This window comes from Suricata suricatta, chromosome 2 (genome assembly GCF_006229205.1).
Source record: "Suricata suricatta isolate VVHF042 chromosome 2, meerkat_22Aug2017_6uvM2_HiC, whole genome shotgun sequence".
NCBI classification, from domain to species: Eukaryota; Metazoa; Chordata; class Mammalia; order Carnivora; family Herpestidae; genus Suricata; species Suricata suricatta.
Window position 1 is genome coordinate 134,433,269 of NC_043701.1, and position 26,609 is coordinate 134,459,877.

At 37.3% G+C, this 26,609-nt stretch overlaps 1 protein-coding gene across 3 annotated transcripts in view; it reads left to right on the top strand.

The window, feature by feature from the left end:
• Positions 1-26,609, top strand: part of MCU (mitochondrial calcium uniporter) — a 179,348-nt gene that overhangs the window by 75,442 nt on the left and 77,297 nt on the right. Inside the window, exon 1 of one of the 3 annotated variants that reach the window (XM_029931899.1) lies at positions 16,576-16,890. The exons of the other annotated variants lie outside the window; for them this stretch is intronic. The gene's annotated coding sequence lies outside the window, so the exon portion shown is untranslated. Of the gene's footprint in view, positions 1-16,575; positions 16,891-26,609 lie in introns of those variants that run through there. 3 annotated transcript variants of the gene reach the window in all.

Sequence of the window (26,609 nt, forward strand, 5' to 3'; positions counted from 1 at the left end):
ACAAACTGCAAAATCATGACCGGAGCTGAAATCAAGAGTCAGATGTTCAACTTACTGAGCCACCCAGATGCCCCTGGATTTTAAATATGACTTAGATGAATGTGGGTGCTTCCACTTAAATATGGTAGGTTTTTTCCAGTTTTACAGGGAAATAACCAACACACACCATTATATAAATTTAAGGTATATAGCATGATGGTTTGATTTACATATACTGTGAAGTGATTACCACAGTGAGTTAGTAAACATCCATCATCTCATAATAGATAAAATAAAAAGAGAAGAAGGAAAAGAATTTATCCTTGTGATGGGAAATCTTAGGCTATATTCTCTTAACAACTTTATTATGTATCATATAGCAATATTAACTACAGTCATCTGGGACATTGACACACAGATTTACCTTCACATCTCAAAATTCCATTAAAATGACAAAGTGTTTTTTTAAAAGACATAAATCCACCAGGGGAACAGAAAGACAAAAGTGGAGAAAAATTGAAAGGTCTAGAAATTTTAGATTTAGGAATCTGAAGAGAAAGGAATGAGTACTTCTTTAAGAAAGTGAATCCTAAGTTAGTAATGGTATAGATTGAGAAGGAACTTGGCTTATTCTGAAACACCCTCCAATACTTTGAAATGGAAATAAATGAATTACCAACAGGAGAAATTAGCAAAAGGATTTGTTGAAGTCTCTTTACGTGGTATTTAGTCCACCAGATTCCCTTCCCCCATCCAAAGAAAACTGAAAATTTAATCTCTAAAAAGAATGAAACATAAGTCTTCTGAAATGTGGAACCCTATGTATTGTGAAGATAGGGTATTCTACTGGAAGAGAATTAATCAAAATTGACACATTTGACATTGATACTTCTATTTGGCTTTGACAGCATTGGCAGACAAGTTTTTACCCTCTAAGTAGGAAATTGCTATTCACCAGAGAACCTGGCATAATCTGAAAAAAAAAAAAAAAATCTAAAGATATTGATCACTAGGGTTTTCCCAGAGAAGTGAAGCAGCCAGATCAGTTTGCAGTGAAGAACACCATTTGCATAAAGCTTCCAATGGCTTCCATAAAGCCATTACCCTCACTTCTAAATAAGAGCAACCAGTCAAAGACCACTGGACATTTGAGTAGTGATTTTAATATAAGCAGCAAAACCGAAAGTTTGGAGACCACAACTTAAAGGGAACAGCACTTATGTAGGAATATATCACTAAGTTTTAAATATATCACTAAATATAATTTAAAAATATATCACCAGTAATCCTCAGAGAGAAAAAGAGAAAAGAATGCATTTTTAAAACTAATATTAGGGGCTCTGGAAAAGAACTTTGAAAAATACAAAAAGAAATTTAAAACATGATAACAAATTATTCCACAGCAACTTTGAAGTGACCAACAAAGTAGAACTAAAAGAAAAAGGTAAAATTTAGGAGAGAAGAATAAAATCAGAGAACTAGTCCAAGATGTTCAGTAACCAAAAGAGGTTTAAATAAGAGTGCCAGAGGGACGTCTGGGTGGCTCAGTCGGCTGAGCATCCGACTTTGGCTCAGGTCATGATCTCTCACTTCGTGGGTTTGAGCCCTGCATCGGGCTCTGTGCTGACAGCTCAGAGCCTGGAGCCTGCTTCTGATTCTGTGTATCCCTCTCTCTCTGCCCCTCCCCTGCTCTTGACCTGTCTCTCTCTGTCTCTCAAAACTAAATAAATGTTAAAAATAAATAAATAAATAAATAAATAAATAAAAATAAGAGTGCCAGAAAGAAAGAATAGAAAAAATGGAGGGGGAAAAATCATCAAAGAAACTGAATTCTTTCTTTCAGTAACTGAAAGACAAGTTCCTTTTTTTTTTTTAAGGTTCTATTTTTAAGTCCTCTCTACACCCATCATGAGCCTTGAATACATGACCCTGAGTCCCACCCTGCACCAACCAAGGCAGCCAGGTGCCCCCTGAAAGGCATGTTTCTAAATTGAAATAATCCAATGGTTGCCAAGCGCAGTGAGACCCAGATCAAGGGGACCTCTGAAATTTCATAATAATGATGAAAAAAAAAAAGTCCTACAGAATTAAGAGAAAAACAAGTACATACAAAGGATCGGTAATCAGAGCTCAAGCTTTTTAATGATGGAAGCTACTAAATGATGGAGAAAATGACCTATGATTTTTGAAGAAAAGCAATTTTTATATGGGATTTTTTTTCCTTGGTTAAACTTTGAAATAAGGGCTGAGGGAGACTGAAGAAATTCTCTGATATGTAAGGTCTCCAATTTTTTCTTCCAAGCACACTTTCTCAGGAAGCTCCTGGAATATGTACTGTAATGAGGAAATCCCCCTAGAAAAAGATGATATGAGAAGTGCTTAGAGTTGAAGGAAGTCTTCAGAATGATGGCAGATACCCATCTTGAGAGGACAGCTATTTTACAGACCTAGAGGGCAACTGAACCTTGGAGTAGTTCAGAAAGCTCCAGGAGAGATTTCTTCAAGAAGAATGGATTGAATATTTAATATATTTTACTATATTGAAAAGAGATTTATATAGGTGGAAGGAAATTTAGGGTGGAATTGATGATTTATATATATATATATATTACTATGCCAAAAGAAAAGTCATAAACCAGAGAAACTAAAGTTGTCCAGGACAGAAAAAGTAATCATAGTGTACTCTGTTACTAAATTGTAGTAGCATTTACATAGTCAACATAATGAAAATAAAATTATGATAGAACTAGAGAGGACAAGTTGAATGGGGCCAGTGGGGGTGTGTATATGTGAAAGAGAGCTGAACTTTTTTTTTCCATAATAGGAAGCCAGTAAATGATTCATGAAGCTGAAAATTCAAGGAGTGGTACTATGGGTGTGTTATTCAGAACTATGAGAGAAAATAGCAAAAAGGACCCGTGCATAGCAGTTAGTACCTAAGTGAATGGGGAAGAAGTGAAGTGAATGTGTTAGGTGTGGAAGAGTGGAAGTTAGGGGAAGAGGTAGTGGTCAGGAATTACTGTTTTTTTTTGTAATCAGTTTACAGATTACTTAAAGTTCCAAATTAATATGGATGTATAATAGATGAAAAATAAAGGGTAAATATGTGTGTGAATAACCATGCCAAGTACAATGAGGACCATTAACATTTAGTCATCAGTGAACATCAGTTGAGCTGTATCTCTATGCCCAAAATAACTGTGGAATTAATAAAAGAGGTGTTAATAAGATCTGTACACTGATAACTTATTGGATGAAAGTAAAGAAAAACAAACGGAGAAGTATCCCAAATTCATGGATCAGAAGATTTAACATGGTTAAGAGGGTAGACTTGCAGATTGATCTACAATGTCATCATAATCTGTATCAAGATCTTTGCTGCTTCCCCCCCACGTAAATTGACAAGCTGACCCTAAAATTCATACGAGAACGCGAGTAACCCAGAATAACTGAAATCTTGAAAACAGGAAGCAGTGTTGGAGGACTCAACTTACTGACTTCAAAACTTACTACAAAGCAACAGTAAGAGAAATAGCATGGAGATGGCATAAGGATAGACAATAAGAGAGAATTGAGAATCCAGAAATAAATTCTTAGATTTACAGTTAACAATTTTTGATAAGGATCCCAAGACAGTTCAGTGGGGAAAAGAACAGTCTGCTGAAGAGATGAGCTAGAATAACTGGATATACATGGCGAAAGACTAAAGTTGGACCCTGACCTCACGACACTGGAAAATTAGCTAAAAATAAATTGGGGGCCTACATGTAAAATCTAAAACAATAAAACTTACAAGAAAACATAGATGTAAATCTTCATGGTCTTGGATCAGGCAAATTATCTTTTAGTTATGGCACCAGAAGCACCAAGTGACAAAAGAAAAAATAAGTATTTGAATTTCATCAGAATTTAAGATTTCTTTGCTGCAAAATGATACCATTAGGAAAGTGAAAAAGCATCCCACAGAATGGAAGAAAATATTTGCAAATCATAGCTTTGATGAAGGACTTGCCTCTAGAATATATTAAAAACCCTTACAAGTCCGTAATAGGAAAACTAAACTGCATTTAAAAATGGGCAAAGGATTTGAATAGACATTCCTGCAAAGGAGATATATGAATGGCCAGTAAACTCATGAAAAGTTGTTCAACTTCACCAATTCTTAGGAAAATTCAAATTAAGACCACAAATGAGATACCACCTCACATCTCCTACTCTGGCAACAACAACAACAACAATAATGATAATAGGCAGAAAATAACAAGTATTGGTGGGGATGTGAAGAAATTGAAACCTTCATAAATTTCTTGTGGGAATGTAAAATGATGCAGCCACTTTGGAAAGTAGTTTGGCAGTTCCTAAAAGTGTTTAACATGGATTTCTCTTGTGACCCAGCAAATTCACTTTTAGGTATATATCCAAGAGGAATGAAAGTATATGTCCACCCAAAAACTTGTACAATGTCTATAGTGGCATTATTCATAAATAGTCCGAAAGTGGAAATAGCCCAAATGTTTATCAGCTGATGAATGAATGGATGGATGAACAGAACATGGTACATTCATGGAATAGAGTGTTATCTGGCAGTAAAAAGGATTGAAGTACTGATATGTGCTATAACATAGATGAACCTTGCAAATATGCGAGGTGAAAAAAACCAATCACAAAAAAACCCAATCACAGAAGACTATATATTGTCTGGTTCCATTTCTATGAAATGTCCAGAATAGGCAATTCATAGGGACAGAAAGTAGATTAGTGATTGCCAGGGGCTGGGTGAAGGGAATGCAGAGAGAATATTAATGGGCACGAGATTTCTTTTTGGAGTGACAAAAATGTTCTAGAGTTAGTGATGATTGTTGTAGAGCTTTGTGAATTTACTAACGCCACTGAACTGTACACGTAAAATGGGTGAATTGTGTATGTGATTTATCTCAAAAGTATTTTTAAAAACTAACTGTGGAAGATGAAAGTAGAAAATAAAGCCTGCTGAGGTTTTTTTTTTTAAGGCAGTTTTCTAAGATATTGTTTGGCTAGTGTGTGTATGTGTGTGTTATTCTAGATAAATTGGAAAGAGAGTAGGAAAGATGAATTTGTCATCCTTGTTAAATTTACCAAAATCTCTTATGAAAACAGAATCATGATGCCTATTTATTTTTTAAAAAAAATTTTAATGCTTTATTTATTTTTGAGAGCGAGAGAGAGAGACAGTGTGAGCAGGGGAGGTTCAGAGAGAGAGGGAGAAACAGAATCCGAAGACAGGCTCCAGGCTCTGAGCTAGCTGTCAGTACAGAGCCTGACGCGGGGCTTGAACCCACAAACTGTGAGATCATGACCCAAGCCGAAATTGGACACTTAACCGATTGAGCCACCGAGGCGCCCCAATGCCTATTTGACTTAAATGGAAAGCCACAGGGAGCTTCACTCCTTTTGCTTCCAACCCTCCCATTATCTGTAAAGGTCTAGCACAATGAATGAATGAATAAATATGTGCATACATACATACTTGCATACATGCATGTATGCATACATATACACGAACATATTAAAATAAAAGAAAACAAGACCTCAAATAGTGGTATTTGAGTTTTATCATGTCAACTACTTCTCTGGTTTTCTCCTGTTAATACCTTCTTACTCAAAGGCTTATAGTGAGAATCAGATGCAGTTTTAGACAGGAAAAAGCTGTTAAAGAATTAAAAATGTTCTAAGGTGCCTGGCTGGCTCAGTCAATAGAACATGTGACTCTTGATCTCAGGGTCATGAGTTCAAGCCCCAAGTTGGGTATAGAGATTACTTTTTTTTTTAATATTTTTTTTAACTTTTATTTATTTTTGAGAGACAGAGACAAAGCATGAATGGGGGAGGAGCAGAGAGAGGGAGACACAGAATCTGAAGAAGGCTCCAGGCTCTGAGCTGACAGCACAGAGCCTGACGCGGGGCTCGAACCCACAGACGGTAAGATCATGACCTGAGCCGAAGTCAGACGCTCAACCAACTGAGCCACCCAGGCGCCCCTAGAGATTACTTTTTTTAAAAAATTAAAAATGTCTTACAAATATAATATAACATATTTATGTTACTTTGGTGACATTGTGATATTCATTTAATTGGTCTGACGGACATATAGAGACAATAATTCAGTGACTAATTTATTCATTTATTTGTGTGGTTTTTTTGTTATTTTATTATAAGGATTGGAACCCTTAAGTGAGGTTAAATGGGATGGTACCCAGGGAGGGAATATTAGATAAGTTTTTGATGTAGAATTTGGTAATCAGGAAAATGAATTGAATTTGTCAGGCAAGGAGTCTGGGGATAAGAAATTGTTGAGGCTGAGGTTACTTGGAGCCAGTAGGGACTTCTCTGTTTAGATGTATAAACTGATCGTACCCTTAGCCTTGGCTGCAAGCTTTTAGAGTTTTCCCCCAAGGCTTACTTTGTCTCTGACACTTTGCTTTCTCATATAGCCTCCTCAGTTTCTTAGATTTATTAATTTTAAATGAATCATAGGGTTAAATTCAACTGAAGGCTAGTCAAGTTATAGGTGGTGAGGATTCCCAAAGGCCAAATACCATCAAGTGTACTGTGGGTGAGACACCATTCATTCCATTTGTGGTTAAAACAGGGCTTTGGGGATTTGGGTGTTTATGTCTATTTTCAAAAATGGATGGTTATGTGGTTATACATAAGCAGATGTGACGTTTTCCTGGGACTCAGTTGAGACTTAAGTGTGGGAGCTTAATCGGAGCTATTTCCTGGGTGAAGAATGAGAATCACAAGTTGTTTAGTTCTCAAACACATGTCCAAAAAACAGTATTTACATTCATGTCCATTTTTCTTTCTCTCTCCTCAGACTCTTTCCCTTGGTTGCTAATACATATTTAAGGTCTTTGTGGCTTGGCCAAAGGGTTCATGATCCTGGAATCTATTTTAGTGATAGGACCTGTAGATGATCCAAATGGTCAGTTCTATCAATGAGGACACTGATTTGTGGTTATGCAAAGGCTGCAAAAAGGGGAAACTCCTTTTTCACTCCCATCTGGTATTTTGGGTCACTTCCATGAGGGGAATTAGTGAGTGCTGCCAGGATGGCGGACTCCTCTCTACAGGCTGTGGATCATGATTCTCTACACTTCATTCTGGAACCCTCCTTCACCATTGGTGATTCCACGAACCATACTCTAACCTCATATTCGTGTGGGAAGAACCCCAAATTGGCAGCATAAAAGAATGCCACACCCCTTCTCAGTCCACCTGGAATTTCCTTTGTGAAGTGGTTGTGGAGGTGGAGCAGCTCTTGAACTGACTCATTTCTACGTGTCGTGTGCCTGGACACTCCCGCCCTCCCACCACGTGCTTCCTTCACTTGTGCATTTCCAGATGCTCTCGTACTTTTTCATTTATCTAAATTCTACCTGGTTTTTCTTTTTTATTCAAAAAAATTTTTTTAGGTTTATTTACTTAGAGAGCAAGCTGGGGAGGAACAGAGAGAGGGAGATAGAGAGAATCCCAAATAGCCTCTGTACTGCCAGCATGGAGCTGCATACGGGGCTCAAACTCATGAAGTGTGAGATCATGACCTGAGCTGCAATCTAGAGTCGGACGCTTAACTGACTGAGCCACCCAGGCGCCCCTCTTCAGTTAAAAGTCCAACTGAATTTGTACCGCTTCTGAGGAACCCATTTTAACTTACATTTCTTATTTAAATTTGCAAGGATGTATGTCTAGTTTCCCTTACTAGTTTCTAAGTTCCTTGGTTATAGGACTTATGCATTATTTGTATCTTGGCTAGTAGCTAGCAAGGCCGGGAACAATGGAAGTCATTATATCTCTCGTGTAGCTGTCTAACCATGAGCCAGCATCCTGCAGCAGTCTCCAAGGGACTAGCCCTTGAACTTCAAAGGAAACAAAAGATCAAGAATCAAGGAGATTTAGACGTTATTTGTAACTGGTAGTATTTCTCAATGGACCTTCCTTCCACTAAGGCCAACCAGAGCAATGTGCAGTCTACAGTTCTGTAGGAAAGTGTGAAAGGAGTTCCCAGTCATAAAAAAAGGAAACAATAACTCAACTGGTTTGAAATTTTTGCTGAATGCACTTTAAGCATAATCAATATCCACCCTAAGTATTTAATTGAATAATTTAAATGAAACCACTGCATTGTCTGTGCTCCACCTTACCTAGAGAATGTCGATGTTTAGATTCTTTTCAAGTTGGATATTATTACCTGGTGTAGGTATACCATCTGCGTGCACTGTATATAAAGCTTCTGGATGTTTTGAAGGATAATTTAAATTCCTTCCCATTCCTTCAGCCCCATCCTCCTGTCCAACACAAGTGTGATGCTGTTTATTTTAAAATATCATTTAGGACAGTGGTATGGTAAAAACAAACTAGTGGCTCAGTGAAAATGCAGTTTGGACTCAGACAAGGAATTATCATATACCACTGCTTTGGGTCTGTCTTTGGCATCTGAGAGGCTTCGCATATACTGTGTGAACCCTTCCTAAGAGAGCATGTTTAGTAACAAGTGTTTTTATTTTGAGGGAAAATATGTCAATTAAGCATTTGCAGGATGAAAGATAGGCTTTTTGCGGGGCCGGGGGGTGGGAGCGGCCGTTGTATCCAAAGTGTTATATATAGTAAATACTGTTTATTTTCTCAAAGGAAGGGTGAGAGCAGAGATCATGTCAAGAAAAACACAGAGTGGAGTGAGGTGGATGAAAAAATGTGAGAAGACCCTAAAATCAGATGCATATGGGAAGGATCTTCCCCATGATTAGCACCAAAGATTTTTTTTTAAAGGTAGTATTGCTTCTTTCCCTCCCCCACCTCCCTCCATTCCTTCCTTTCTGTCTTGTTCTTTATTTCTCTCTCTTTCTCTCTCTCTCTCTCTTCCTCTCTCTCTCTTTCCTTCCTTTCTTTTTTAAAAAAATTCATTTCCTTTGTCTTTGACTCTTTAATTTCAAAAACAGGTTAAGGAGAAGCTTATTACAAAGCCTAGTGCCACAGGCATTATTGAAATTCATCAGCGCGCAAAAGTCAATATCCAATTACTGTACCCTTTTGGCTGTTCCACATAATTAACCCTGCTGCTTGATCCAGGGGAAGCCCCAGGAAGATGGGGCACCCCTGGATGCTGCAGCTCCTTGCTTAACCTTTCATCTTGTGCTATGGGTTGAAGAGCCCGTTTACCTGGATCTGTGAGGGGTTGGCATCTTCCAGGAGATTTCCTTGTATTCCCTCTTGAAAGCCAATGCAAAGAGTGTACATTCAGTTGGAAAGATTAAAAATCAATTTAAGTAAGCGTGCTGGCTAGTGGCTTATCTAAGGACAGAAAGTCCTGCAACGCTGCTGGCAGCAGGGGTTCAATCTCTGGATGTCCTTGTCTGTCAGGAACAGTGCTCTGTGCACTCAGTAGCTCCTGTAAATGTTAATGTGGCACTGGGCAGGGACCTGAGGGACCCATCTCCTCATGTCCGTGCACAGTGCTGGGGAAAGCCTGTCCCTAAGTGTGTGTGGGCAGGGGCTGCTGAGCACTTGGCCTCTGGCTGAAGTATATTGCATAGCAGCTTTGCTTTTTCATGGGCATGATGTGGGAATTCCTCCACCACAGCAAATTTGGGGACATTCCGAATGCGGATCCATTTTCAGCTCTAACTGATAGGGCCCTTGTTAGAGTGAGGGGCAAAAAGCACATAGGCCATGATTTTAAAACCTGAATCAGCCAGTTCCTAGCATATGCATCTTTTACTCACTTGATAGAGCTGTTCAAACAGATAGAGCTGTTCCTTGCTGTTGTCAAGGGAGTTGGCATTCCACATAGTACGGGGATTACTCTTTTCATTTACCTAGGGCTTCTCCTGCCTCTAGACATTCAGCATGCAGATGCAGTTTCTCGGTCCAGCAGGAGACTCCCCAGTTTCCACATACATCACACAGTTAGCCATGCACATGGCAGGATGCTGCTCCAGACAAGCCTGGCAGCGCTGCTGCCGGCAGTTCCCGAATAACCTTGGTGTGTCTGCAGCAAGGTTAGTGGTTGTGTGTTTACTGAAGCCACAGCTTTCTTTTTCTCCTCTCGCTGCCTCTGTGTCTCCACTTAACATCCTCCGTTCTCTAATTGTCACAGTGGCAGATTAAAGAAATAGGCTATAAAATAGCCAAATATATATTCTAGGAAGTCATACTTGTTGAGTGAGGCATTTATCTGACATTGAAATGAGCTGCTTTTGTGTGTTGGCATATAGTCCAGAATTACAATTTTATTCACTTTTTAGTGTTTATGTGAAGTTCTCCTCTTTGCTCACTTCGTGGAATTAAGGGCTTGCTTTATCTCTGGCCCTCGTCTGTAAAAAGACCTTACAGGCTAGCAGTTTTCACCTTGGTTTAATTTACAAGAGAAACATTGTGATATGTGTATAGCCACTTATTTTAATTTAGAGTTAGTTATCTAATAATAGAAGTGGTTGAAGAGAATCCTTTTGGGAAGGAGACTTTGTATAGAAATTAAAAGAATGTTGCTCAGCACTTCTTAATTAATAGATATTTATTGTACATATATTATGGAAGGTATTGAGCAATTTACAGATTCTTAAAAAAAAAAAAAAACAATAGATCCTTGTCTGCCAGGTCTGTGTTTCTGATTAGCGTAGATGAAATTCGCCCATTAAATAGTAAGTAAGTAAGTAAAGACTGTATCAAATAAAGATTTAATGCTATGCAGTGAAAGTTCAAGAATAAAACAATACATAATGTATTGATTTGCCGTAGAGATATTTTTGTAAGGCATGAGATTGGTGTTCCAAGATGTCACCAGTTTAATTAATATAGTTCTGGAGAGCTGTTTGTGGAATTCTGGCTAGGTTTTTTTGTGTGTGTTTTATTTTAAATGCATATGTACTCAGTGTTTTATTTGAGCAAATCAACATGGAGTGAGCATTCACTGTTTTAACTGTGTAAAAATGAGTCACAAATAGTAGAAAGAGATGAATTTTTCGCCTCAGCTATGTCTGATTTCAAATCCTAGCTGTACTGATTCTTGGCTCTGTCCACCACCTTGAACCTCAGTTTTCTCCATGGAAGGATTAGGATAGTAGTTACTAATTCACAGATTTGTTGGGATTAAATTATTTTGAAACACATAAACATTGTTTTCCCAGTTTTCACACTCCATCCAGACCTCCTAGAAACATGCTATCACTGGTAGAAAATGTGTGTTTAAAGCTTTAGGTATTTCCTAGAGCACTTGTTCTTGTGCAAACCACCAAATTGGGGCATTCCTGCCTCTCTCATAAATCATCCTGAACCTCAAATAGCAAAATAGCAAAGAAAAATTTTGTATGGAGAGGGGGTGATTTTTCAAGGACCATGTATTCATCTCAAGTTTGAAGAATAAGCTTTTTATCAGCTTAATAATGTAATATAAAATGATTTTAATATTAAACTAAACAAAGCATAATTTAAAGTACAAATCTGCCACCCCCAGTGCCTTATAAAATAACATATCTTGGACATACAAACTAGTAATGAATAAAGTTCATCTAGTACATTCTACGTAGACATTTTACACCACACCCACATTGCTAAGGGTTGGGTAAAGAAGATGTGTTTAAAAAATTATTATATGTTGCTTTGTCACCTAGTAATACATCATGAGTTGTTGGCTCATGATAGATGCTTGCTTGCTAGTCTACAGCATCCCCTATTTTGATTTATTTTTACCATTTTAAAAAATTTATTTTTGAGAGAATGGGGGAGGGGCAGAGACAGAGGGAGACACAGAATCCGAAGCAGGCTCCAGGCTCTGAGCTGTCAGCACAGAGCCCAACACGGAGCTCGAACCCACAAACTGCGAGATCCGACTGAGCCACCCAGGTGCCCCTCCTATGTCTTATCTCTTTCCCTAAGTGAAAAAAATGACTGTGCTTAGAGTCCTTGAGTCCAGTAACTGGTTCATTTGTACCTCTCTAAAATGATTACTGTGTCTACTTTTTGAGTCTTATAAGGAGTGAGTTTGGGGTGTTGGATGAGTAAAAATTAGAGAGCAGGCTTGTAACTTCTTTGGGTTCTCCCATTGACTATCTCTGAATTCACCTGTGCTCAGGTACGCTCTAGCAACCTTAGAACCTACCACCATCAAGGGAACAAAACTGATACATTGGGTGAGGTGACCATTTCCAAAAATGGGATTGAATGGCTGGAATATTTGGAAATAGTTAAGGTACTTTAAGATTGTAATCTTAGCACAATAGATAGTAAGATGCTTTAGATTTAAATAATATTATGTAATTCAAGTTTTCTTGTTTTGAGTGTGAGTACCAGTTAATATCTACTAGAGTCAAATGGCTGGAATTCGAGTGATTGATATTACATATTAGCTATAATAAAGTGTTCTTCAAATGGCTGTAGCTTCTGGGATGTGTTTAGAACCATATTAGCTTTTGCTTCATGTCAGGTAAGTATAGGAGCTTATAAGAATTTCATGCTAGCTTTGTCATTTATAGTCTAGTCATCTTGTTTTGAGCTTCCTCTCTGATTTTGTTTAATGGGAGAATTGCTAATTTGCAATCTGCATCCAGATGAAGTAAGATTAAACCATATTTGACACACAGAATTAGCTCTTCCTCTTATCCCTTCCCTCAAAAGTAAGATGGGTAAAGTTTATCTCCAGGATTTCTAGCTTTCCCATTCTGTTTTCATTAATTTCTGTTGAGTTCTGTTCCATAAGTTTCCGTCTAATTTGTACCCAATAAAAAGACTCAATACATTAATCTTTGTAACTCTTCTAGGCTTCTGAAATTAGATTCATATTTCTAATCATGGCACAAAAGTAGTTATTCTTTTTATAAGGTGTTTCGGATTACACCAAGCCACCTAAATCACACAATAAAATATGAAGCACTAAAAAAGAAATTGGAGAGGCACCTTGGTGGCTCAGTTGGATAAGCGACTCTTGGGTTCAGTTCAGGTCATGATCTCATAGCTCATGAGTTCATGCCCTGCATCGGACTTTACACTAACAATGCAGAGCCTGCTTGGAATTCTTTCTCTCTCTGTCTCTGTCTCTGTCTCTGTCTCTCTTTGCCCGCACCCTCCCATTCCCCTATTCTTTGTCTCTCTGTCCCTTTCTCAAAATAAATAAACTTAAAAAAAAAGAGTTCACTAATAAAAAAATTGGAAAAACCACCCAGCGTTATCAGAGATACTCAAAAAGATATCCATTCCTCTTCTCTTTTTTTAAATTTTATTTATTTATTTATTTTTGAGAGACAGAGAGAGACAGTACAAGCATGGGAGAGTCAGAGAGAGAGAGAGAGAGAGAGACACAGAATCTGAAGTAGGCTCCAGGCTCTGAGCTAGCTGTCAGCACAGAGCCTGACGCTGGGCTTCAACCCACGAACCGTGAGATCATCACCTGAGCCGAAGTGGGACGCTCACTGACTGAGCCACCCAGGCGCCCCTCCATTCCTCTTCTCAATACATGGTCCCCCAGTGTTTCTGGTTACACATTTCTAATGTATTTACTGGCTCTGGTTCTGGTTTGGTTAGTGGTTTGATTCAGGAGACTTTGTGAGAACCTGTTCTGTGCCAGGCATTGTCATAAATGACCTAAACTCTAGACACGTACTTCAGAATTCTGAATTCTGAATCTTTCTTAACCCTGCAGCATTCTAGTCCTGATACTAACATTTTAGTCTAGTTCTAGTAGATGTCTTTCATTTTGCAAAATTCAGCCAAGAGGAGGTGGGGAAAGACGTTCACTTAATCTCTATTAACTGAATGTTGGCTTTTCCTATAGCAAGGGAAGAGAAATAACTTTTAGACTATTTCCACACTTTTCTATTTTCAGCACTCATTAAGGGAGTGGGGAGGGCCGCCAGGAAGTTGTTGTATTATACACCTCCCAGAAGCCTCCACAAACATATAAAGATTGTTAACTTTATGAAATCTGAGATGAATCATGTACTCCTCTTAGAAATGAGGATATTAAAAACAAAACTCTGCAAGATAATTTCCATGTGTTTTGTTTTTTGAATTCTAGAATTTTGAAGATGAATGGAGATGAAGGAATAATAAGAATAGAACTGAAATACACATCTTCTATTAAATTGAATCTCATTTTGGTTGGTGAGATAAGCCTGGACATTGCTGGGATCCCTGGTGTTTTTTTATTTATAGTTTGGAAGGCTGTGGCTATGTGATAAAAGCTACTAGGCATGCTCTATGCCACTATGCTGAGAAAGCTTTTTGTTTTTAAGTCATTTATTTTGAGAGAGAGTAGGAGAGCAAGGACCGGAGAGGGTCAGAGAAAGACTCCCAAGCAGGCTTCGTGCTGGAGCGTGGAGCCCTGGAGCCCCTCCTGAGGCTCGAACTTGCTTGAACTCATGAATGGTGAGATCAAGACCTGAGCTGAAATCAAGAGTCAGAAGCTTAACTGACTGAGCACCCAAGTGCCCCTATGCTCAGGAAGCTTTAATTGCAGAAACACTTTTATGAATACCAGTACTTCAACTGAAATGTAGGCTCCTGGGATCTCAAATGCTGTATATATTTTAAACAATAATAGTGCCTTTCATTTTGATTATAGAGAAATAAGAAATAAAGAAATATATTGTGGTCTGACAAAGATAAATCAGATATTTTGGAGGCATTTCAGAATCTTGAAAGTCTTGCTCTATTGATATATACTTAGTGGCTATTTTTCAGAGTGATTGATTCATCCTGGAAGGGTTAGTGTCTATGTGATATATGTTCCTGATAGTCTTTGCAGATGTAGGGGAGGAATTGCAAGCATATATTAAGATTTTAAGTGAAACTTCCTTGTTGAGATGTAAGAAGTGGTAGCACATTTTGTCTTTGTTGCACTACCTTATTCCCAATGGTTTCAGATTAGTGATAGGTCTTAAATCACTTGAATTCCTTTAGATTTGAAATGACTCTAAAATCAAGTTTAAGTCTATAAAGCTCAGCTGCTAGCTGGCCGTCTCAACGTGGCTCAGAGTTGTGCAAAATGAACAAAAGAGGATTTTAATTTAAGGTCATGTATGGACTTCAAACTATAATTATTAATATTTATTATTCTCACTTCTTTCTATTCCTTTCTTCCCCACCCCGATCTTATACCCCTGGTCCAGGAGAAGGGTGTTAGAGTTATGCTAGTCCTTGGATAGATTCTTTTTAGAGATTGTTTTCCTTTTTTTTTTTTTAATGGTTATTTATTTTTGAGCGAGAAACAGAGTGTGAGCAGGGGAGGAGCAGAGAAAGATGGAAACACAGAATCTCCTGGCTGTCAGCACAGGCCTAATGCGGGGCTGGAACCCGCAAACCGAAAATCACGACCTGAGCCTTAGTCAGAGGCTCCACCGACTGAGCTACTCAGGTGCCCCATAGATTGTTTTTCATTTTAAAAGTAATCCTGAAAAAGCTATAGCTTTTCTCTTTCTCCTTCTTTGAGGTTTCTGCCTAATTATATTGCATACTTAGATATAGGATGAATTATTTTTGTTTTTATCAGGAAGCCTTTCAGCCATTGTGTTTTCCCATAGTTATTAAAATGCCACGAATCAGTAAATGCAGTTAACCTAAGGAATTCCTTTTGAGTGCAGGTATATTAGTTGTAGTTGCACATTTTATGTAAGTATGAAATTATATAAACTTCATTTGTTCTCCTTCTGAACATGTTTTCTTTCATGTAGGAAATTCTTTCTAAATACCAAAAAGCAGTAAACATTTTTAAACTATTCAGAAGAGATTGCTACCTCTTTTCCTTTATGAAAAAGAGTCATATGTGCAGTAAAGACTGGGGCCTTTGAAGTCCTGTTTGAATCCTGACTCTGCCAGGTCCTGGCTGTGTGACCTTGGATAAAGTCATGCTCAGTATCTCTGTGTGAATGTGAGAATAATGATAATATTTCCTCAGGAGTTTCTTTTGAAGATTAAATGACATCGGTGCATGTGAGGTATAGTGTGCTACATGGCTAGTGCCCAGCAGATGCTGGTGACAAGGATGATTATGCCCCTGTCTAAGGCTTACTGGAGTCTCAGTGAGGCTCAGTTGACTCTTGAGCAGCATGGGTTTGAACCATGCAGGTGCACTTGTACATGGATTGTTTCTCACAGTACAGTACTAAATGTATCTTCTCTTCCTTATGATTTTCTTAAAACCTTTTTCTTTTCTCTAGCTTACTCTGTTGTAAGAATGCAGTATACAATACATATATAAAACGTGTTAATTGATTGTTTATGTTATTAGTAAGGGTTCTGGTCATTGGTAAGTTATTAGTAAAGTTTGTGAGGGGGGATCAAAAATTATACAGGGATTTTCTACTGTGAGAGGGCTTGGCACCACTCATCCTGGCATTGTTCAAGGGGCAACTGTGTAGGTAGGAGTTTAGAAATAAGCATCATCACAAAGGTGAGGCAGAGCCTGCTTCAGAGCTACACTTGACTAAAATAAAGCCACAGATAGGAAGCCAGATGTTGAAACCACTCAAAAAGAGAGGAACCAGCAAAAGGAAAAACTGTGGTAACACGCAACTGGGTTTGCCTCTTGTGGGTGGGTCTGTAGCCAAAAGACGCAACCAAGCCAGAGAGGGAAAGGAAGGGTTTTACCTGAAATAAGTAGGGAAGACACTAGGGATATTTCCCGAAGCAGTGCCTGTCGCTTCCCCAACAATATAGTCAGGGAAGTTTTAAGCTAAAGGTGCATGCACACTCATCGAGAGGCTTGGCAAAGGAGAGTTCAGGATAGAATTGTGGCAGAAGTCATCCTAAGTCGACAGAGTCCAGGTCCTAGTTGATTGTGATTGCAAGCGTCCGCATCATCAGTTCTCTGGCTGCAGTCGCTTCTCTGTTTGAGTGGTCAAAAGGGTTGAAGTCCTGTAAAAATTCAAGAAGGTACCAAAGGTCAGTCTTTACTTTTGAAACAGCTCTGGGAGTTTTACTGCTGATTTATTGGCTCTGATCTGGTTAGGCTATCTCTTGGTCTGGTAGTGGCTGTTTGTTTTTACATTCTTTTGTTCCCATAAAATCATTAACTACTGAGGTCTATTTTCTGCAATTTAAGTGTATCCCAAGAAGTTCTTCAAGAAATGTACTTGGGTAAGTAGTACTGGTCAGGCATAGATCACACAATGGCTGGGGGGCTTCAGATGACTTCTGTTCTGTCAAGAAAGCTATGCCTTACCTGGAAAGTAACCCTATTTGCTCACACTATCAGAAAATTTTGTAGAAGCTCAGGAGCCTGGGACCACTTAATAATATATTCAGCAAACAGTTCTCTATATATTGTTGTGGCCATGGAAGTTTAATTTATTAAAGAGAAATGTACTGGGGTCTTGTATCTATTGATTTGTATCATATCACCTTAAAATTTATGGCTAGACAGCAATCTTTGTATTATCTCATAATTTTGTGGGTTGTTTGGGCTCATCTAGATAGTTCTTACTTGGAGTATCTCATATGGTTGCAGTTCGATTATGGCTGGGTCTTCCTCACACATGTCTGGCTGAGGCTGACTCTTTATATGGAGTATCTGTATATTGTCCCTTGGTGACCAAGATTTCAGTTGGGGCTATAGTATGGAATAATCTATATGTTGCCTCTCTATGTGACCTAGATTTCCTAACCACATGGTGGCTGGGTTCCAAGAATGCAGGGCCAAAACAACCAGGGGAAAGCTGTGTTGTCTTTTATGACTTAGTTCCAGAAGTTACATATCATTACTTCCATATGCATAGTCCTACCTAGATTTGAAGAATCACCGACCCTCCTCTTGATTGGAAGAATTTATTGGCGTCCTCATGTTATGAGAAAAACATGTGGGATGAGATATATTGTGGTAGCCATCCTCAGTAGACACAATTTGCCAGTCTGCCCTCTGGCTCTGAGAATGTACATCCCTCTCACACTGCAAAATACATTCAGCTCTTCTACCAAGACTCTTAATTTACACTCCAGTGTAGCATTAGCTCCAAGCTTATCTATACCAAGTCCAGGTATGAATGAGGCTTGCATACAATTCCTAGAGAACCATTCCTCTTGATTTGAAGACCTGTGACTGAGAGAAAAGTTAGCTGCCCACATAACAATGGGACAGGCATTGGATAACCCCCATACACCCTCCCATCACAAAAGGGGGAAAACAAGATACATTGCAGGTACTGATTAATAGCACATGTTGCCAGTTCCCTAATTAGGGAGGGCTCCATATTTCTCTCCTTAGGGCTGTTTGCTAGATTCTTGGCTCTGCCCTCTTGCTCTTGATTCTGCTGAATCATCCTTGCTTTTGCGTAGAACTAGCCTATTTTTGCAGCCAAGTAACGCTATAGTTTCAGGAAGTCCATAGTCTCCTTCCATTTTGTTGTGTTTCTGTCTTTTTCAGTCCAAGTTGGTACAGTTTCTCTGAAACCTTTGTGGGCTCCTTACTGAGTCAGTTTATAAATTCACTCCATTAGACAAACTCACACCCGGCAAGCCCTCCTCAGCCCTGAGCTACCTGTGAGACTGCAGTGAGCCAATACCCTGATAATTCTTAGAAGTCCTAGTGTTGAACAAGAGTGTCTGTGAACTATGACCGTAATATCTTGAGACAGCCTTTTTATTTGCTTGTTTCAAAGGGTCTGTCAGGCACCACCTTAAATCTTTCCCAAAGAGGTCTTAATATAGGACCATAAAGGTTCATTCTGGCTTTCATGTTTGCCCAGAACCTATTTCTTACTTTGAGAATGGTTTGCCTTCTGTGGAGGTAAGAAATGGGAACAATCCAGCAAATCCTAAGTTTTGTATCTCCTTTAAATATTCCTTTAAAAAATGAATTTTTCTTGTAGCTTATCTCTTACACTTGTATTTTACTATAGACAGCTAGGAGAGAGGACAGATAATACCATTAAAACTGACCCAAAATCTTGTTAGCTAGAACATTGAGTTCATTAGGTAGATTTCCTATTTTCCACATCAACATAAGTGACAATATTGCCAAAATTTCCATCACATCTCAGAATCAGGGGCACATACTTTAGGTTTCTGATATGGCAGCACCCCACATGCAGGAATAAGGACTCTGAACTGGCAAATAGAAGTTGTTTCATAAGTAGTGCGCTTTAAGTAAAATGAGTAAAATTTAAAACATTTTCCAGTAAAACCAGTAAAAATTGAAAATGTGTAAGTATATGATAACTGGTTATGTTTTTTAAATAATTTTATCTTTTAGACATTAAAATATTAGTGTATAGCATGATATAATTTCTGGAACTTCAAAATAATATGTTAGCTGGAGAAATGGGGTGTGGAATGATGAAATATCAATCTTAAGTTGGTAATTGTTGAATCTGGGTGACGGATACATGGGATTCATTGTAGACTATATTTGTATATACTTAAAAATCTCCACAAGAACAACTCAAAGTAAGTACTTTAGGAGTTCTTCCAAGGAAAGAAATTTAAAACTTGAAAAGATTTTTACTTTTAAGTATACTTTTAAGCCCTTTGAAGGATGGGCTTTAGATTCATGGAAAACTCACTTCTTTGGAACATTGTTTTCTGACCATGACAAACAAATGAGGTATATGGTATATATGGTAGTTCCAGTCACCTACAATTGTGCACTGAAGATTTGTTTCCATTTTTTCCTTTTCTTTTCTTTTTTAACTTTGCAAATACTTTGTTTATCCATAAAAGCTATCTTATATCTACCTTCATGGATCGCCTCAGGCTTCATAACAAAATAAGTTACGATACCAGGTAATTTTCAAGCTGTTCTCAAGGACCCCTATAGAGAGTGAGACCTATATCCTCTCGGGATCCTAGGATGGCCTTGGCAAGTGTGAGGTTTTTCTGAAATACCATGTTGTACGTTTGAAGCTTCCATACATTTTTTTATTCAACTGTGTACTAAGTATATCTATTTCAGTATTAAATCTGTTATATTAAAGTTCTGTCTACCAGAACTCCAAGAAATACGCTCCGGGAAGTTGTGACAGATTTGTCGTCTAACACCAAGTAATACCTGAGCACACTTACTTACCCATCCCCCAGTGTGATCACAGCTCCTCACGACGAGAAATGCTAACTTCTGGGGCACCTGGGTGTTCAGTTGGTTGAGCATCCTACTCTTGGTTTCAGCTCCAGTCATGATCTCACAATTCGTGGGTTTGAGCCCCGCATTGGGCTCTGCACTGGCAGTGCGGAACCTGCTTGGGATTCTTTCTTTCTCACCCCCACTGTCTCAGAATAAATAAACAAACATTAATTAAAAAAATTAGAAATGTTAGCTTCTAATGAGGCATCTCTAATGTGGTATCTGTTTCTTGGCACAAGGGAACAGTTCGGTTAAAAAAATAACACCACTTAGGTGGTGCCTGGGTGGCTCAGTCAGTTAAACACCCAACTCTTCTTGATTTCAGCTCAGGTCATGATCTCACAGTTGTGGGACTGAGTCCTGTGTCAGTCTCCACGCGGAGCTGAGTATGGAACCTGCTTGGAATTCTCTCTCTCTTCCCACTTTTCTTTGCCCCTCCCCCACTGTCAGTCTGTCTGTCTGTCTGTTTGTCTCTCAGAATAAATAAACCTTAAAAAATGCCACTTTGTAACTGTTATAGCTCATTAATTCACCAGGGGTTTCTCATGATAACACTGGGAAACCCAGGTCTGTACTCAGATAACCACTGCCCTAAACCATATTCAGTACTTTAATGTTTCTCAAATAATAGAAACATTTAACTGTTGTAAAGATAATCCCATTCAATGTAAGGCAAGGCCAAAATCTTAATAGGGAAATTGAAACAATCCTTACTTTCTTTTTGACCAAGAATTGCTTAACAGAGTTTTAAAATTTCCAGATAGCACCTCCTTTTCTGATTTTTCGGGTAAATTTCAAGTTTTACTATACTATGATTAAAGAATTTTCTCTTTATTTTTGCTGCTTCTTAGAATTTATTGAGGTTTTCTTTGTGACTTAATGTCAATATCCGTAAGGTTTCATGGGCATTTGGTGAGGTGGTTTGTTTTTAATTTTCAGGGTACAGAACATACATGCCTACATGCATACATGTTCTAGTGTATTAACTAGATTAAGCAGACATTTCTTCATTATTTTTCTCTACTTGATCTTTGGAGGTCTAAGAAGTGAAAGTCTCCTGTTACTACTATGTTTCTGTGTGGGTTTAACTTTGTTTCTCCTACTGTTTTTTCTTGATGATAAATAGCTGCTATGTTATTTGCTGCATAGATATTCATACTTGTTATGTAGCAGGAGAGAGAGTGTCACCAAGGCTTTTCTTTCCAGGAAGCAATTTTATTCCTGTCAGCACTACTGAGTTGGGTTCATACCCAAAGAACTGAGCCCCGAACACCACATGGCATAGATTTTTATATATTTTTTACTTCTTTGTCTCCCATATATGGTAACACACAAACATGCAGTCTGATTAAGTGGTCTCATGTTACAGGGTCTTGAGGGATGTTGTCATGTACAACCAGGTTGCCTTGAGGTTTGCTTCTTTTTCTTTCCTTAGGGAGGGGACCCTACCACAATTATACCTTTGTTGTGAATCATTACTCTTGGGGGACTGCCTTAGTTATTCACTTCTAGCTGCGTGACCATCTATGTATTATCTAACCTCTATGAACTTCAGCTTGATAATTAAACAGTGTTACCATAATTCAGTATATTGAAGTTTAAATGTTTTTTAATTTTCCCCTAACTACAAAAATAATTCATATTCAATGAATATCTTGTTCATACAGTATGAACAATGAAATGCAAAAGGAGAAAGAAAACTACTCAGTGTGGCATTATTTTTTACTGCATTAAACGTATAGGGGGAAAAATATTCATCATTCCAGCACTCAGAGGTAATTTTGTATTTTTATTGTATCCTCCCAGAACCTTTTTCTTTGTGCATTTAACTTTTTTAATTTTCAGAAATCTTTCTTATTAAAATATATGTGATATTTTTAAGTAGACAGTACAGAAATGTTATAGAGTGAAAAGTGAAGGTCATCTCCCCTTAAAGATAAAACCATTAACAGTTTGATATAGATCCTTCCAGACTTTCCTCTATCATATACAAATGTGTGAATATATCTTAAGTGCAAATATAGAATGATACTATGTATTTTAACATACATTTAAAATCATATTATATTTAATTTTATAACTTCATTTTTATACCTAAGATCTCCAAGATATATTTTTCTCACAGATGCATATGTGGATCAACTTTATTCTTTTTAGCAGCTATGTGATATTTCATTTAAGTGATATATCATAATTTATTTAGATTGTTTCCAAATATTCACTATAATAGTGTCACAGCAATCGTTCATTCATTCAGTGTATATTGAATGAGTACCCTTTGTGTGCCAAGCACTATTTTTGGTTTTGAAAACAGCGGTAAACAAAACCGATTTCAAGCCTTCATTAAGCTGTTCTCCAGTGAACACTTATATCTCTGTATACTTGTGACAAGTTCAGTACAGAAAACATTTAAAAGCAGACTTGTTGGAACAAAGAGCACACATTAGATACTGCTAAATCTCTTTATTCTAATCATATAGGGAAAAAACCTAACTCATTTCACTGTGATGTGTGTAATAAATTGCTTTTAAAATACATTGGTTGGATTGTCATAGTTTCTATTATTAATTGATTTTTTTATCATCATTCTGACAATGCAAAAAGATGGAAAAGCCTCTTATTCATGAATCAGCAAGTCAAGATTTATTTACTGGATGTCTTACTGAGTTCATACATCTAACCTGTCTAAAAATTACATCCTCTTATTCCCTTTATTTGAAAGCCTGAAAATCACTGATAATAAAGGCAAACACTCTCTAACAGAATGCTGACTAAAAGAGAAAGTTGTATTTCCCTAACAAAATATTTGAATCAAATTATGTTTGGATGATTTTTTAAAACCTTGCCTGCATGCATTTTAAAAAATGTTTTTAATTGAAATATAATTCACATGCAAATAAGGGCACAAATCTTAGGGTTAAATTATTTTTCAAACTGTTGCAGTGTAAGGAGAAACCGGAAAGTTTAGCATATTGTCATTGACTTGGGGAGACAGAGGTGGGTAGAGACCATGTAGATAGTGCTTTGAACACTTTCTTCTAGAAAATTGATAGTACTTTTAGTGTTATGATGCAATATCACCTATTAAGCTTGGTAACTATTACTGTGTGTTAGAAATTTAAACTGCTTTCCAAATGGATGTGACAAGGGATTCTAACTGATTAAATAATTTTTTAGATAACTAGTATTGACTCATAACACTTTCAGTCCTTTTAGCTGAAAGTATTTCCAAAAGATGTGTTCTGTTCTGTCATTTTTATAGGTATAGTATAGTTAATATAAGTGACTCTTGCTTGAATTATTATATTGTTAGGTACTTCAGGGACATTATTTTGACTGTAAGTTTAGTTTTCATCGTCTAGGATTATACTGTTGAAGCTGTAGGATCAAAAGTGTGTGAAAGAATTTTATAGTCAGGATCTTAAAGATCATCTAATCGAGTCCTTATATCACAGATAGAGAAACTGAATTTCAAAGAGAGGTTGAACTTGAGAGAGGTCACAGTTTTGGCCAGTTCTGGAGCTCACATTAGAACTTCGACTTTCTCACCCTGGTCAAATGTTCCTCCCACATACCCAACTTCCTTTTGAGAGGTTTGGACTGACTCTGACCCAGTGACTTCTTAAAAGATGATCTTTGGTAATTCTTTGCCAGTGTCTTTTCTTGAGAATTGCTACTTTATTCTAAAAGTCCTGAGGGGTCAAGGTAATTAATTGAAGGTAACTCTTAATTAAGCATGCTTTCCACATTCATGTACGATTTGTGTTAAGAATGCGTATGTGGCCTTAAGGAATTGTTGATATCAAGTGTTCAACTTAAAAATGGAAACTTCCACACTTGAGAAGTTGACCCATCCTATCCTGAAGGCCATAGGGCCTTTCCTGATGCAAATCATTCTCTAGGTAGACTCTTGGAGTGTTCTCAGGATTGTTCTGCCTCCTTTGAGGCAATCATCCGTCCTTGCTTCTGGAACTTCACCATTCAGTGAAGCTAGAGGAGGAATCAAAAAAATAAGACAAAGAAATTTTGTTAACCCCATTTCCATTTAAACATAATTTTGTATTTAATTGAGATATGAATCAAGCCTGTTTGAGTTTTCTTTTTAAAAGAAGGTAAAGGTTTATGAGTGACACAAAGCTAACAGCTCTGGCCAGGGCTTCTGAACAGTATCTTAAAAGTCTTTTAGTGAAACTTGGAAGAACCTAAATGAGGCCTATAAATTTGTAATTTCATTAGAAACTGAGAAGGAAAATTACGATAAAGGTAAATGCTTTAACTGCTCTAGGCTGTTGGATAGCCGCAGCTCTCAGAGCCCGCCCTACTCAAGTATATTTATTATGTATTTTTCTTCAGTGTTCAGCCTTTACTTCTAAATGCAAAAAGAACATTGATTTCTTTGCATAACCCTTAAAGCTTCATTTTATGTTTTGTGTTTTATGCCTTTATTTGAGCATTAAAATAATATTTTCTATTATTTCTCTTTATTGTATAAATGCCTATGAAAAGTGATATGGTAAATCTGTTCAATCCTTTACAAAAACAGCACCACTCAGTTTTATTCTGAAATATTTATAACTGCCAAGTAATTGCATTGAGTAGCTTTTCACTACACCTTAATCAACAGGGTTTTTGCTCCGTGTACAACCTTCAGGTCATGTACCAGAAGAATTGTATCTTATTTCATTTGTATTATTCATGACTCATTGTTTCTGTATTTCTCTTATAATAGAATAATATCCTATTTCCCCCTCTTTGGTCTTTGCGGGTTTTATTGTCAGAGAAGGTAGGCTTTAGCAGAGTACTTTTCAGGAGCAAAATTACGTGGGTCTTTCCATCTGAGTGATCCGTTTTGGCTTCTGTTATTATGGAAGACGGTACAGCTTCTACAGTAGATGGTTTGATTTTTTTTTTCCTGCTCGTGTCTTTGTTTTAGAAACCACTTCTTCACAGAAGCAGTAGCAGTTCTCATTTTTCCTGTGTTTCTTCTTCTAGTTGGCTCTCATTTCCCACTACTTTCCATTTGCCCATGAGAGCTTCAGGATTTTTATTTAATAATGCAGTAGTGGAAAGAATGAACAAATATTTGCCACACACATACACAAAAATCCAAACTCACAAACCCAAATTGTTCAATTTGTTCCTCAGTAGCATTCTCTGCTATTAATTTATCTACGCATGGCAAAAACTCTGAAAACACAGCTTGTTTTTGAAGGCTTTTCATAGAGAATCCCTAAACCTATTCAATTTTCCTATTCTCCAAGACATAACCTTAAGCTGTAATAAATAACCTTAAGCTTCCATTTTATATTCTTAATATTTTACTGTGAAAATTTAAAACTTTTATGAGAGTTGGAAGAATAATGAATCCCATGTATCTATTACCTATCTTAATCAGCTAATCATCCACATGGCCAATCTGATTTCATCTTTACCCTCACACATTTACTTGCACACACATACACACAAATACTAGATTGTTTTATACAAATTATTTATCATATCATTTTTTAAGGTTTATTTATTTTTGAAGGAGAGAGAGTGTGTAAGTGGGGGAGAGGTAGAGAGAGAGGGAGATACAGAATCTGAAGCAGGCTCCAGGCTCTGAGCTGTCCGCACAGAGCCCGATGTGAGGCTTGAACTCACAAACTGCAAGACCATGACCTGAGCCAGCTCGTCCCCCTATCATATCATTTTTCAAAAAATAGTTTAATATATTTCTCTGACATATAAGGAAAGCCACAATATCTTTGTATATAAGAATATCAATAATATATTTTTAAGATCATCAAATAACTAGTAATTATTCAAATTTTCCTAAGTATCCCATAAATATTTCAGTGCATTTGGTTCATTTGAAGGAGAAACTAAACAAAGACCATACATTAAATTCTCTCTTCTCACTTTAATTTAGCAATGTAAGTGAATATTTATTTAGAATGAAAAGAGAGGTCCAACAATTTACACCTTTTAAAAGCCAACAAATACATAGTCCCAAATAATAACAAAACATTTTTATTCATTACCTGCCTAACACACTTCTGTACTATGTTTTTATTCATACTTTTTTTTGGTCTTCATACTCTTAGATGACTTCTTCATATGAAAATTTTCTTAGACTCCAGGGTAAAAGCTAATTTAGCCTTTTTTCTAGCATGGTTGATTACTATTTGCTTTTTATTGTTGGTAGTTTGGATGGGGAAAAAAAAGCAAATTCACAAGCAGATGCCCTCGTAATATTACTCCTACAAGGAGTATTGATTCATTTTATTTTTGCTATTTCCAACAAAAATAAAGGTCTGGTGCATTATAATTGTATGAATGTGTTATTGAATATATATGAATGTGTTATTGAATATATTTCTGACAGAAGAGAACTTCCATTTTGACTAGGTGTAATGAGACTGAATCTCCCGCTTACCTATTTCCTTTCCCCTTTCCTTTTATTTTGTTGAACAATTCAGGCCATTTATGCTGTAGAAATTCCACATAGAATTTGCTAATCTTTGTGTCATCTTTTAATATATTTCCCTATCTCCCGTATTCCTAC